We start from the raw sequence: 13,472 nt of genomic DNA on the forward strand, positions 1-13,472 counted from the left end.
ACAACGGATCTCTTAGTCTGCCCAATATACTTTCGGTCACAATCACCACAACTAATTTCATATAAACTCTTTTCCAAATTTGTTTTTTTAGATTTATAAACTAATTTGAAACCTACTCTGCTAAATATTTCTTCAAACCCTTTTGTATAAAGAGGATTGGAAAGTTGGGTTTGTTGTTGGGTTTAGTAAAAAGTGGTTTCACACAGAGAATTGTAAATAGGTTAACCAATCGTCATAGGTTTAAAAAATCTCTATGTGAAACCATCAGATGTAAGAGTAGTTTAAATAGGGACAAAGGGCCAATTAATTTTCGCGGGAGAAGGTTTGTTGGTGGGAAACTTAAGTATAAAACATGTATAAACAATATAATTTCATTTATATCATTTTCATTTCTTCTGGGAATGGAAAAATATAATGAATTAATACTAATATCAAAATTTTTGTATAAATTATTTGTTTTACGTCCTTTATAATCGAGTTGGAACATTGGAACTCTGATTAGTAATTCAACGAAAGATTTTTGACATAACGTTGGTCGAGAACGATCTAATTGCACAAATGTTGAACGGGGAACGCGAAACGGCTCGCGGAAGAGATGGAAAAATGCCGAAAAATGTTTCATTTCCTCTTAAAGCCCGGCTACGTGCTCGAAAACTAATTAGCGATATAAAAATCCGTCGAGACTTAAAAACAAATGAAAGTGCCACCGTGCACGCCCTTCCTAATTGATCCAGGGAACTGGAACTGAAAAAAGTGACACTCCGCATGCAGGGCTTTCACAATTAAGAATAAAAAAAAAGAAATCTACTTTTCAGTAGGGTCGCAAACTGGAAACGTTTCAAAAATTGTGGCTTTCTAATCAACAAATTTTGTTATATTGTGTGAATGACGAAGAAGAAATTGACCATCACACTACATCACTATGGGTTGATGGGACAAAACGTATTAAGCAAATATAAACATTCGATTCAAACTTTCAGCCCAATCGAGCTTCTGTAATTATTCCACCACCACGCGCCCTCTTCGCACCCCTGTCTAAACTGTTCAGTGTAAAATATCATAAAAAAGGTTCGTAGCGATGTTTTGCTCTATTCTTGACTCTATTCGTGGTTGACTCTGTTATATTTTGAAACGATGTTTTGTTCCAAGTAAATGCTCGAGTCGTTAAACGTTAAATTGAAAAATAATCCGACTGAGTGCTATAAATTGTTGCAAGAGGTCTATGGAGACAATTCTCTACCTCGTGCGCGTGTTTTTGAGTGGTGTAAGCGCTGTAGTAAGGACCGAGAGACCACTGAAGATGACCAGCGCCCAGGTCGCCCTGTGAGTGTTTCAACTCCGGAAACAGTGACCAAAATCAACCAAATTGTGCGTGTAGATCTTCGAATGAACATCTGGATGATTGCCGAGGCTGTAAACGACGATAAAGAAAAATTTTACACGAGGAATTACACATGACAAAAGTCTGCTTTGAAAGGGGTCCGATTTGAGTCGATGGAAGCGGTAAAGCAAAAAATGGCAGACCTCCTAGACGCCCTCACCAAAGAAGACTTCCAGCACTGAAAAAACGTATATGGAAAGGTGTATGGCGAGGGGATGGGAGTATATTGAAGGGGAGCATTCGAATGTAGAATAATTTGATTCGTAACCAATCTCTTCCATAGTATTTTTTTAAAATGCTGGACATAGATCTCTCAACCCAGACATTTTGTCCGGTATTGGGCACCTTGGATCCAGTTGGTATCCTTATCAAATCGTCGGCAGTCGTCCTGCTTCTGTATGTATCAATGGGACACCACTTTAATATTTTTTTCGTTTACCTATTATCTGACAATCTTGCGACATGGCCAGTCCAGTTCCATTTTAAATTTGTAACTCTTTTGCATCCGTAACTTTTGTTTTCTGCAGTTGTTCGTTTCGGGATTTCATCCCGTGTGTGTTTTGGTCAAAAACGTTTCGTTTAAGAATGAATACATGTCTCATCTTTACAAATGCAGCCCAGTTGGTCTGACTTGAGTTGCATAACGCATTTAGGATGTCCATATTTCGAGATATGAAGTCAGTGTTGTCATTTTGATTGATTTAATAATTTAAGATAGTAACGAACACGTAGTGAAATTGAAAGGTAGGTACCGTTTGTTAAAACCAAATTCAGTATTTGGGACATTAAAACGCACAGGATTAAAAATCGAATTAACCACTATGTTAACCCAAATATTTTTCTTGGTGTTCAGTATGTCCATCCAGTTCGGATTCTTAACTATCAAATATCTACAATTTTGGCGCAGACTTATTAGAAAATAGATTGTTTTTCACGAGAACTAGTTGATCCATAATTTTTTCACGAAATGCAATATTTCTTCAAGATCATTTTCCAGTAATTCCGAACTGCAAGGATACAATTTATGTGCTTCAAAATCTGCATTTTTTGAACCGAAGCGTCTTTCTGTGAGCTTCAAGTTAATTAAATACAGTGAAAAACAGAATGTTCTCTCTCCAAAACTGAAAAGAGAAAATGGGAAGGTGACGTATTTCTATTTCTTAAATCCAATGAATCAAGAACAGAAAAAACTAGGTTGGAATTATCTAGTTTAGAAGATCCATTCTTTTGGTTACAATAGAAAAAAAGCAGAAAAGTTTTTTGTTTTGGAAAAAAGCGTCCTGACTAACTAGACCATACCGAGTTTTCATTCTGTATCATTTAAGAAAAAAAGCTGTTTCTTTAGACGCAATCAAAATTACCCTTCGAGAAATGCCAGCGCGATGGCAATTTTAAAAATGGACTTTTTCTTAATTGCGAAAAAAGTCCAATTATAAGAAGCTCACCGACGTTAATTGATTTGGTAACAAGAAAAGAATGTTCTGCTTTAAAATAATTATTATTTGGAGAGGGACTTGAGCCTTATTTATTATTTTGATGGAGTTTACGTGGTTCTGTTTATTTTTCGTGAAAATACGGACAGAAAAAAATTAAATTTGCTGTAATTAAACATTTTTGTTTTCTTTCCACACAAGTCACACAAATCATTCCCGTTTTTTTTTTAATTATATAACAAAATAATTTAAATGTTTCAAGAATTTTGTTTTTTATTACTGTTACACACTGAAATAGATTTTCTCTAATTTCTCTCCTCTATCTTTTCTACCCACAATCTCCTTTCTGTGATATTTTTCTTTTGATATTCTTTCATCGTACTTTTTCATTGGATTTTCTCTAATTTCTCAAACTTTCCACACACCATCTTCTTTGATTCTCCAATTCTTATCCTATGTTATGTTTTTGTCTTATTTTTTATAAATCTCGTTATTAGCTGTGCTTTCTTTGTCCTTCTTCGTGGGATTTTCTCTAATTCTTTGTACTTCTTCATTTTCTCTACTCACTATCTCCTTTTCTTATACAGTTCTTTTCCTGTGTTGATTTTTTTCATTTCTTTCTTAAATGTATCACGTTAGAAGCTTCCATCGTCCTTCCTCATTAGATTTTCTCTAATTTCTCAAACTTCCCACACATTATCTTCTTTGATTCTCCCATTCTTATCCTATGTTACTTTTTTGTCTTATTTTTTTTATAAATCTCGTTATTAGCTGTACTTTCTTTGTCCTTCTTCATGGGATTTTCTTAAATTCTTTGTACTTCTTCATTTTCTCTACTCACTATCTCCTTTTCTTATACAGTTCTTTTCCTGTGTTGATTTTTCTCATTTCTTTCTTAAATGTATCACGTTAGAAGCTTCCATCGTCCTTCCTCATTGGATTTTCTCTAATTTCTCATACTTTTTAATCTTTTCTACCCACAATCTTCTTAATTTCTTCAGTTCCCTTAATGTTTTGATTTACAATGTATCAAGTTTTAACTACGCTTTCATCGTTTTTCTCAACTGAATTATCTCTAGTTTCTCAAACTTCTCTATATTTTCTATTCACCGCCTCCATTATTTCTTCAGTTATCTTACTGTGTTAATTTTTCTGTTTTAATTTTCAATCTGTTTCCAAATATCTTATAGATAATTAAAATATAATGAAACTGCGATACATATATAAAAAAAAACGCGCAATGAATTTCTGATACATATTTATTGCTCCATATGGTCCCTAAAATCACATGTTATCCAAGAATGAGGGATCCGGTAGCATGTGGTAGGATGTTGGTACAAAACCCATTTGTTGCCTTAATTTTATTAGCACCCCTAATAATGACAAAAGCCTTGTCCCTTCCCGGCCAATATAAACGAATCGCCTTAGTATCAAATAGCAAAACGTAATGAGATTTCAAAAAATGTGCAACGTACGCATTTAGGGTGTGGATAAATTTGACACGACTCGTATTTTATCTTTCTACAGTTGTTGAAGTAATATGATTAAGAAAATATTTATTTCAAAACAAAAAAGACAAACTGATAATCTATACTCGGGCAGAGAAGACGATAAAAAGCTCTAGAACTTTTGGCGTACATTTTGATACAATAAGTCTTTAAAAATGATTTAAATGATAGATGTTGAAAATGGTATGGTTGAAAAAGTATATTATGCAAATAAGAGGATTGTACCTGGCCTGACCTAGAAGACATTTCAAAAAGTGCATATTAACTGAAAATTTGGACATGGGAAAGCTCCAAAGAAGGCAATGACCGTTCCATATGAAGGCAAGGTCATGGTGTCGGTTTCTTAGAATGCGCGAGGGACAATTTTCCTCGACTATTTTGAAAAAGGTAAAACTATCAACGATGAGAACTTATTGCAACGTTTGAGCGAAGAAATCAATCAAAAACGGCTGTATTTGGCTAAGAAGAAAGTGTTGTTTCATTAAGACAATGCACCAGCTCATACATCTAAAATTCATTCTCATCTAAAGCTTAAATTGCTACCTCATGCACCCTATTCGTCAGATTTAAGCCACTCGGACTATTTTTGGTTCCCAAACTTGGAAAAATGGCTCTTTGGTCGAAGATTTTCCAACAATGAAGAAATTTTGTCGGCAGTTAATGGTTGTGTTGAAGATCTTGACGATTCTAATTATAAAGAGGGTATGAAACTATAAATAAAGTGAAAATGATAAAAATGGTTGTATCAATGAAAAAATAGTTAAAAGAATAATTAAAAATGGTAATATTACAAATTGTGGGAGTTTTAAATTTTATCCCAGAAATAAGGAAAGTACAAAAAAGGTACAGACAATAACATATGCTATAAAAGATGTAAATTATGTATTTATAGGGACATAAATAGGAACAAGAGGATGAAAAATAGGCATGATAGTACCAATATACGAAAAATGAGGAGAAAAAGATGTAGAAACTACAGAGGAAGAACATATTGAAAGATAAAGAAGTAAAAAATTCGAATGAAATAATATAACACACAGACAATAGTTATTTGTATGCTTAGGCCGCCAAATACCTTTTGATTGTACCTCCATGATAATTATTAATATTTATTGGATTTCCATACAATTTGTGGATGTGTTTGTGTCTTCGATAGAATTTGTTGATTGATTCGTATTGTGGTGGAAGAAACTTATGCAAAATCATCAAAGTGGAACTGTCAACTGTCAACATTGCAGTGGCTAGAGTCACTCCAGAGCGTTCCGAAAGTGTTTTGCAATACGGAACTGTCACTTTCACTACACGGAACACTCAAAACGCAACTTCAACGGTATGTAAATGAATACAGAACGAACAACTTTTAGATGGCGTCGTCTAAAAAAATATTTTGACAGTTCTTGACAATAAGTTAGTAAAAATGGTGATTAAAGATATTCAGGAATAGAATATTGTATTAGTAGTAACCGTTCCTGGTACTAAAACAGATAAGAAATGTGTTTTCATTGTTACTAATATTGATTTCATAAAAATTTATCGTGAATATTGTTAATAATCGTCGTATATTCTGCATACCATTGGGAATCCTGAAACATACACGGGTCACTGTTTACGGAGAAGTTTTGACACGCTGCTTGCCAAATACTGGTGCTTATATGTCAATTCTTAAACTTCACTTCAGCAGCGGAAGGATTTATAAAAGACTCTATCGAAAATAAGAAGCTAATTTCCAACTTAATTTCTACAAACTCTACAATTAATGTTAATATTCATCTTAAATAATATAAGTACTTATGTATTTGTTGATATTCAGTCAAAAATAATTCTTGTTTTTGTAGTATTTTAGAAATGTCAAATTTGGAAGTGACGTTTGGTTTCGCGGCCGTTGCAATGGGTAACGGCCGCGAAATTAAATCTCACGGACTGTGCTAAGTACTGACTTATTAGCCGAAAGACTATAAATTTGTACAAAACAATGATAATTATATAGTGACAAATGACTGATACTTAAGAAACCAAAAAAAAATATGAAGAAATTAAAGAACTTTTCTTGGTTTTGTTGACACGTATTTTAAATATTCGTTGTTTTTGTCCCACGTTTATCAATAAAATATGATAAAATGTAATTTTTCAGTCCATCCACTTATATAAATCAAAGCTGTTTCAGGATTTCAGGAAGAATTTCTAAACCTATTTATAAATGAGTTTTTTTTTTTCGTTATGGTTCTCGTCATATCTTGAGATAAGCGTATTTGCATATGTTGTAATGAAACTTGATATCATTGGTGGAAATATTATTCTTATCTACAAATTATGTTCATAGAATTATTTTGGTAACGCCAGATGCACTAAGATGGCGATTATCTATCGAATCTAAAATTTGAATCTAAATTCATTTTGAAACACAGGTCAAAAATTCCATTCTCGACTCATTTCGATCTTTATCAAAATAAAACTTGTCATCGACGATTCGCATAATCACATCAAACAAAAAGAAAAATCTAGAACATGTAAAAAGGTGTGAGAAGTAGAAAGTTAAAGGAATTGATATAAAATTAACCTCGCATCATTCTATTTATGATAAAACAGTAATAATAACGTAAAAACAAACAATTAAACCGACTAGAATGTCGGAATGCATGAAAGATACATTACATACACAGCAGAAACAAATATAATACTTCAGACGATGAGTATACAAGGCAAAACTCGAAAGGAAGATATTAACACGTTGACTGCCAACTACGAAATAACTCGTTCGGTGTTGCGTTCAATGCTGGCTTGTGTGAACAGAAAATTTATTAAAAAACGAACATCTTAAAGAAATCATCCACCCAAAGAGCTGTTTTTTTTATATGCCGGACAGAAACAACGCGTGGTAGACTCTCTGCATAATGAAGCTCCTGCAATTTAATTTTTTTCGAAACTGGTTGAATCTCTTCTCCAATCAACGCGACGCCGAATTCTTCTCTGAATTTTTAGATCAGTTTTATTTTAGAAGAAGTCCCTTTTTGAACAATTTTGAAAAATTCACTAGTGTTGCACGAAATTCATCCGAAAAAATAAGTCCACCAGCGTTTGTATTGTAAAATTTGTCGTATCCAATTTCACACCAAAAATAAATGGGATTTTGTTGAATTTCTGTCCACAAAGTATAATTTGATGTTGTTGCTTGAGAATCATCGACATTATCTTCAGATTCGGAGACGACATCATCTTCACTAACACTTGAATTCTCAGAAGGTTCATAATCGTTAACATCCTCGCCAAAAATCCCGTCAAATTCGGAATTACTCAGATTTGCGTAGTCATTTTGAGTCAATGGTCTTTTCTTATCCGTATTGGATTCTCCATGATTTAATTATAATAATAATTATAAAACAAAACACTCGAGGAATACGTAAATGTAATGCACTCGACAATTTCTGAGATACTACTGACAAATATGGACTACAAGATAATTCGTAAAACCTTTTTTTAAAACACATTTTTTATGCTTTATATTATAACTATGCACTAGAATTAGAGTTTTTAATTAATTGTTATTTTATACGGAATTCTGAACCTTGCCGTGGCAGTCAACGTGTTAAACAGCTAAATGGAATACAGGACATAGCATACAGAAACACAAATTCCGAAACAAATATATAAAAAGAACAACACAGAATGAACAAGACCTTTTAAACAGTTTAAACAATGAACAGATAGTTGCGTCCTAGCCTACTAATATGAACATCCATGTTGACAGTTGACAGTTGACAATATAAAATAGAAAAACACATATAATAATTTGATTTGTGATGCCAAACATACCAAAAGGTCGCGAGGGGATGCGATCTACGGTTATATCTAATGTAAAAACTTACCAAACAAATTTTTTACAACAAAAATCTTTTCGCGAGGAATCAATTCGATCGATTTATGAAAAATTACAATGAGACATTTATTTAGTAAACACAAACGATTTTTATAATTCGTTGGATTATGTTGTAAGTTTCATTTCTTAATTAACGAATGAATTTTGAGTTTATCACAAAACAACGAACGTTCAACACGTAAGAATTTTTTTTTATTCGTTCTTTTTTCTGAACTAATGGACAGGCTCCACGGGGGCACTACCGCGCCTTTGTATCTAAAACAGCAATTATTCGGCTGGATCAGTTTCTTCTTTTGCATTTCCGAAAGTGAAAATTCGCTTTTGCTTCAATGTATAGAAATTTTGGGAAACGCCCTGTACTATATATTCAACATCTTTTCTTAAACTCGGTTGAAGCTGCCTATCTCGAGTACGACTAGATTTGGGAGTGAGTAGGCCGCAAAGTTGTTAACAGTACAAAGTTATAACCCTACTCCTTGTTTAATTAGTAAATAATTTACTGGTGAGCCACGTCGGCAATTAATTACGGCCTTTCGACTAAGATACTGCAGCTGGCTGAAGGGGTGAATAGAATATTGCGAAACTTTGTATTCCAATACCTGAGTAGATACATAGCCTAGTCGATTTAATAAACATCAATCTTGGAGAATCTCTGGAAAGATTAATTGAAGAAGCGGCACGCAATTTTCGTTTTATGGACGGTCTTTACAACTCACCAAGATCGAATTCATTTTGGTTTTTATTGAAAAAACATTTGGTAATACATAATTAATTTGTCTAATGGTTAATTATTTGGTAGTTTCTCGTTTTAAAAAGTATTCTTATTTAGTATTATCCAAATAATTTGAGATCTAATTGCTTAATCATTAAAAAATACAAACTTTTGGGAGAAATCAATCTTACATACTGTGCAGGATCTACAAAACTTTGTCTATTCTTTTATATTTCAAGGTTTCTCCTTCCAAAATTCTGCTATTTTTTCATAAAACATAACTTAGTTCAAACATTCGTCTCAAATCTCATATTTCAATTTTTCCTTTTCTCTAATCGTTGGTTTTATTTACATTATCATTCTCCTCCTTTGTTACAAAGTGTTGTTTAATATATTTTCAATCAATGCAGAAAATTTGGAAAATATTCTCTTTTTTTGACGTTACAAGCTCACTTGCACTGTACTTCTAAAATAAGTTGCTTAGTTGAGTTACATATTTTCTTTAGCTCTCTCTCCATTTATTTTTGTCTCCATCTTTTCCAATTCCAAGTTTCCTTTGAGCTTCTCATGCTATTTTACTTTCCCTTCGTTATATTGGGCCCAACTATCTCAGTTGTCATTCTTATATTTGTTTCAACTTTAGATTCAAAATATGTTTATACAAATTTCTTTTCTGTTTAAGTGTATCTATTAAAGGCGATTCATAAACTTGAGTTTCCGTTTGACGTTGCCGTTTGCGGGTAACGTTTGACGTTCGTACAACCTTTTTATGAACTTGACATTGCTACCGTTAACCTAAAATTTTTGACGTGTGTACAGAAGAAGAAATAACTTCAGCATCACTCTCTAACGTCATACGTCAAAATCAGGTGACAAACACAAACCGATGTGATCAGCTCGTTTCTATCTATTTAAATTTTGGACTTTTTCTATATTTTCTGTATGTATTATTTTGTTTCTTGTTCATTTTCATAATCTTGTTTATGTTCATCGTAATCGTTTGTAGTGCCTGCTTGATTTTATTACAAATTCGTAATCACTATCACATCCGCATAATACACTACTGATGTTAAATTTACAAGTTTTCTATCCACTTCTTTGTCTACTATTATTATTATTATTATTTACCCCTGTAGTATTTCTTTTTATTAACTCTCGTAATTATCAATATTTTTGTCTATCTATCACTTTTATTTCACTTCGGTGAAATCAGTGGATTCGAGTAACTCTTCATCGCTGATGTTTTCTTTTTTATCATCATTTATTTTTATTCATTAATTTAGACAAAACTTCGGATAAAACGAATAATTTCAGAAAATTAAAAATTTAAGGTTGTTCAAAATCATCGAAGTGAAACTGTCAATTGTCAACTGTTAAAGTTGTCTACTCCAGAGCGTCCCGAAAGCGTTTTGCAGTACGGAACTGTCACTTTCACTACATGGAACACTCGAAACGCAACTTTCGGTATGTAAATGAATATACAACTCAGAGAAAAGGTTTTTGTCAAGTCTATGTATAGTAATGTATATTTCGGTTTATCCTTATAACTTTTGATCATGGATATTCAATAATATCGTCGATTTTCACTCTATTTCCTTTAAATTCAAACTGCGGCTCTTCTAATCTATGTTTTATTGTTTCCTTTAACCTATATAAGTGATTAAAACATTATCCTTTTTTAAAAAAGAAAACAGTATACATCCCAACCATTATATCAATATTTATAGACCAACACGCACCTTCTTTCACTAACAACCCGTCAAAATGTTAAAAATACCGATCGTCAGTCACCCGTAGCCCACCAGACGCCCAGCGAGTGCCTCTCTTAGTCCATTAGTGGCACACTCTTCAACAAAAGAGCATCGCGTGGTCGATGGGGATCCCCGCGGTGTAGAGTTACGCGATAGGATCACCCCTTGTTCTCCTATGTATTATAGGCCAGTACTACAAATTCACAAGTTATCATAAAAAAAAGTATATGATCTACACTATTCTACCACGTTTTTGTCTGTAGTTCTATGGATTTGTCTTCTTTGAAAAATGAACAATTGTCAGTGGCGGATTTGCAGATCTACACCTGCTACTTTTAAAATAGGGTAAGGTCCAGCTTTTATGGACTAAAACCTTTCAAATAAAAGTATTGTATCAGAAAACGATGACGAATTTTTTCCATGTTTACAAACAAATACTAAACGACGCGACGCCATCGAACTTGATACATATTCTGTATAGATTGTGGTACTTTACAAGCAACTACCTCCATCTCTAGGTCAGGCCAGATACTTCAGGAACCAACTTCGTATTTGTATCCAAACGAAGAGAGATTACATCCCTTTGAAATCCACACATTACTCAGTGATATTTCAATTGACATTAAATTTTTCTTTGTGTAACAACTGGCCTAGAATTATCTGTTCGTTCGATATAAAAATGCCAACGTAGCTATAACCATCCTCTGGCAAAATGACCCTTAGCTTAAGAACTGTTACGTATTAAAATCGCTTGTTAGAATCTCGACTGAAGGTTTGTTTTACTACTCGGGAAAAATCCCTTTATTAGCAGGCGAGATTAGGAAAAGGCAATAATTATATTAGTATTGAATTGTAATACGCCACCGCAGCTGATTCTCACGCTTCTACCCAATTACGATTATTGCTTCTCGGATGTCAATCGGAACAATTTTATTTAATCCTGCAGGACTGAAATTTAATTTCACTATAATCGTCCTCGGCTACCATCAAACTAAATTGAATTAAGATATTATATTTCGTTTAAGTTAGAAAATTTCTAATCGTAATTTTTTCCGTTTCCCCCAACAAAGATTTAATTCCTTAATAGAAGCACTTCTTAACCAATTTTCAACTTTAGTACGTCCTGTATATATATAAACCAACTGCATAACAGGAATTTTGAAAAACCTCCGTCAATTTGATTGAAGTTTGAATGTGTAAGTCATAATACGATACCACTAACCAGAATTATTTTTGAAACTATTTAAAATCGTATTTATTACAAAAATCATTTTCAAAATACTCTCCATTATAACTAATGGATATGTCCAATCAGTATTTCCATTAACGAAACATTTTGTATACTTACTCATTTATAAAAATGACTGCCTGGTCCATTCTCGTTTATTTTTCTTGACCTTTCCAATGCTGTGGAATGAATGTCCTTTCATATGTATTAATAAGAAAAGTTTGACAAGGTCAGGTCAGGAGAGTACGTGGGAAAGCGATCCAAATCATTTTTATCAAATACTGGTTGAATTAAGTATCCAGAGAATATACGAAGATAATATAAGAAAAACTGAAGCAACCCGGGATTTATCTAATGGGTTTACTGCCGCGAGAAACCTACACCATAAGCGTCCCATCTCACCAACGCTAATTCAGATCTATTTGGTGTTAACACTCAAGATTTGGAAGCGGAAATATGACAGTGTATCACTTAGCAAACTGTGGATGAAGCTAAAACAAATAAACATCATAATCTGGTTGAATTGAGGGTCCAGGGAATATTTGAAGATAATATAAGAAAAACTGAAACTACACCATAAGCGTTCCATCTCACCAACGCTAATCCAGATCTATTTAGATCAGACACTCAAGATTTGGAAGCGGAAATGCAATCGGATGGGAATAAATCTGAGTAAGACATCGACCTAAAGGACGGGAAATGAATAGAACAATATGAGGAGTAAAAAGAAAGCAATATCGACGGCCACCAAACAACGAATATATAACAATCCTTATAAAGCGTTGTTACATATGGCAGCGAAGTGTAGCAGATCAAACAATCCACGAAAAAAACGCTAAAGATGACCGAAGTGGACTTTAGGGGGAAAGCAGAAGGAAGAGGATAAGGAATGACAGAATAAGGGAGATAATAGGAGCTAGACACATGACAATCGATGACGTCAAAACCCAACAAGTGATCTGGTTGTTAAGTTGACATTACAAGGAAAAAGGAGAAGAGAAAGACTACGAGAAAGCTGGAGAGAGGGCATAGATATAAAAAAACTCACAGAAGACCTACGGAAAGATGGGAATAGTTGGAGATTAGAAAAAGGAAGACGTTGGTAAACGTTATAAATCGATACTCATGTATACATCATCGGAGTGTAAATTAATCGAGTGTTATATGTTGAATTTTGTTTTTCTATAAAAAAATGATCAAAATAATTCGTAAGATTTGAAAATTAATATTCAAATTGACGCTTGACATAAATATTAAGTTATTATATTCTCATATTTTGATATAATTATAACAATAAATTGACATCGCCACCACATCGACTAATTTATTTCAAGTTAGAAAATTATTTCGTTTCCATTAATAACAATAAGTGGAACAGCGTTAACGCACATATATTTGAGGGTTTGCGACGTCAAGTGTTTTGTTTTTTCACCCCTTATAACTCAGCTGTGCGCCACTCTTTGTCATTCCGATGTTTATTTTGAACAGGTTGGTCAAGTGCTCGCAAAATATACTATACCACTCGTATATTGTCACTGTAAGTACGGTCTGTTAAGATTTTTTTAGGACACCATTCTCACGTTCT

General features: G+C 33.3%; 1 protein-coding gene across 1 annotated transcript in view; it reads left to right on the top strand.

The window, feature by feature from the left end:
- Nucleotides 1-13,472, top strand: part of LOC130903983 (zinc finger protein Gfi-1-like) — a 66,257-nt gene that overhangs the window by 36,202 nt on the left and 16,583 nt on the right. The window lies entirely within an intron of this gene.

Source organism: Diorhabda carinulata, chromosome 2 (assembly GCF_026250575.1).
Source record: "Diorhabda carinulata isolate Delta chromosome 2, icDioCari1.1, whole genome shotgun sequence".
Classification (NCBI taxonomy): domain Eukaryota; kingdom Metazoa; phylum Arthropoda; class Insecta; order Coleoptera; family Chrysomelidae; genus Diorhabda; species Diorhabda carinulata.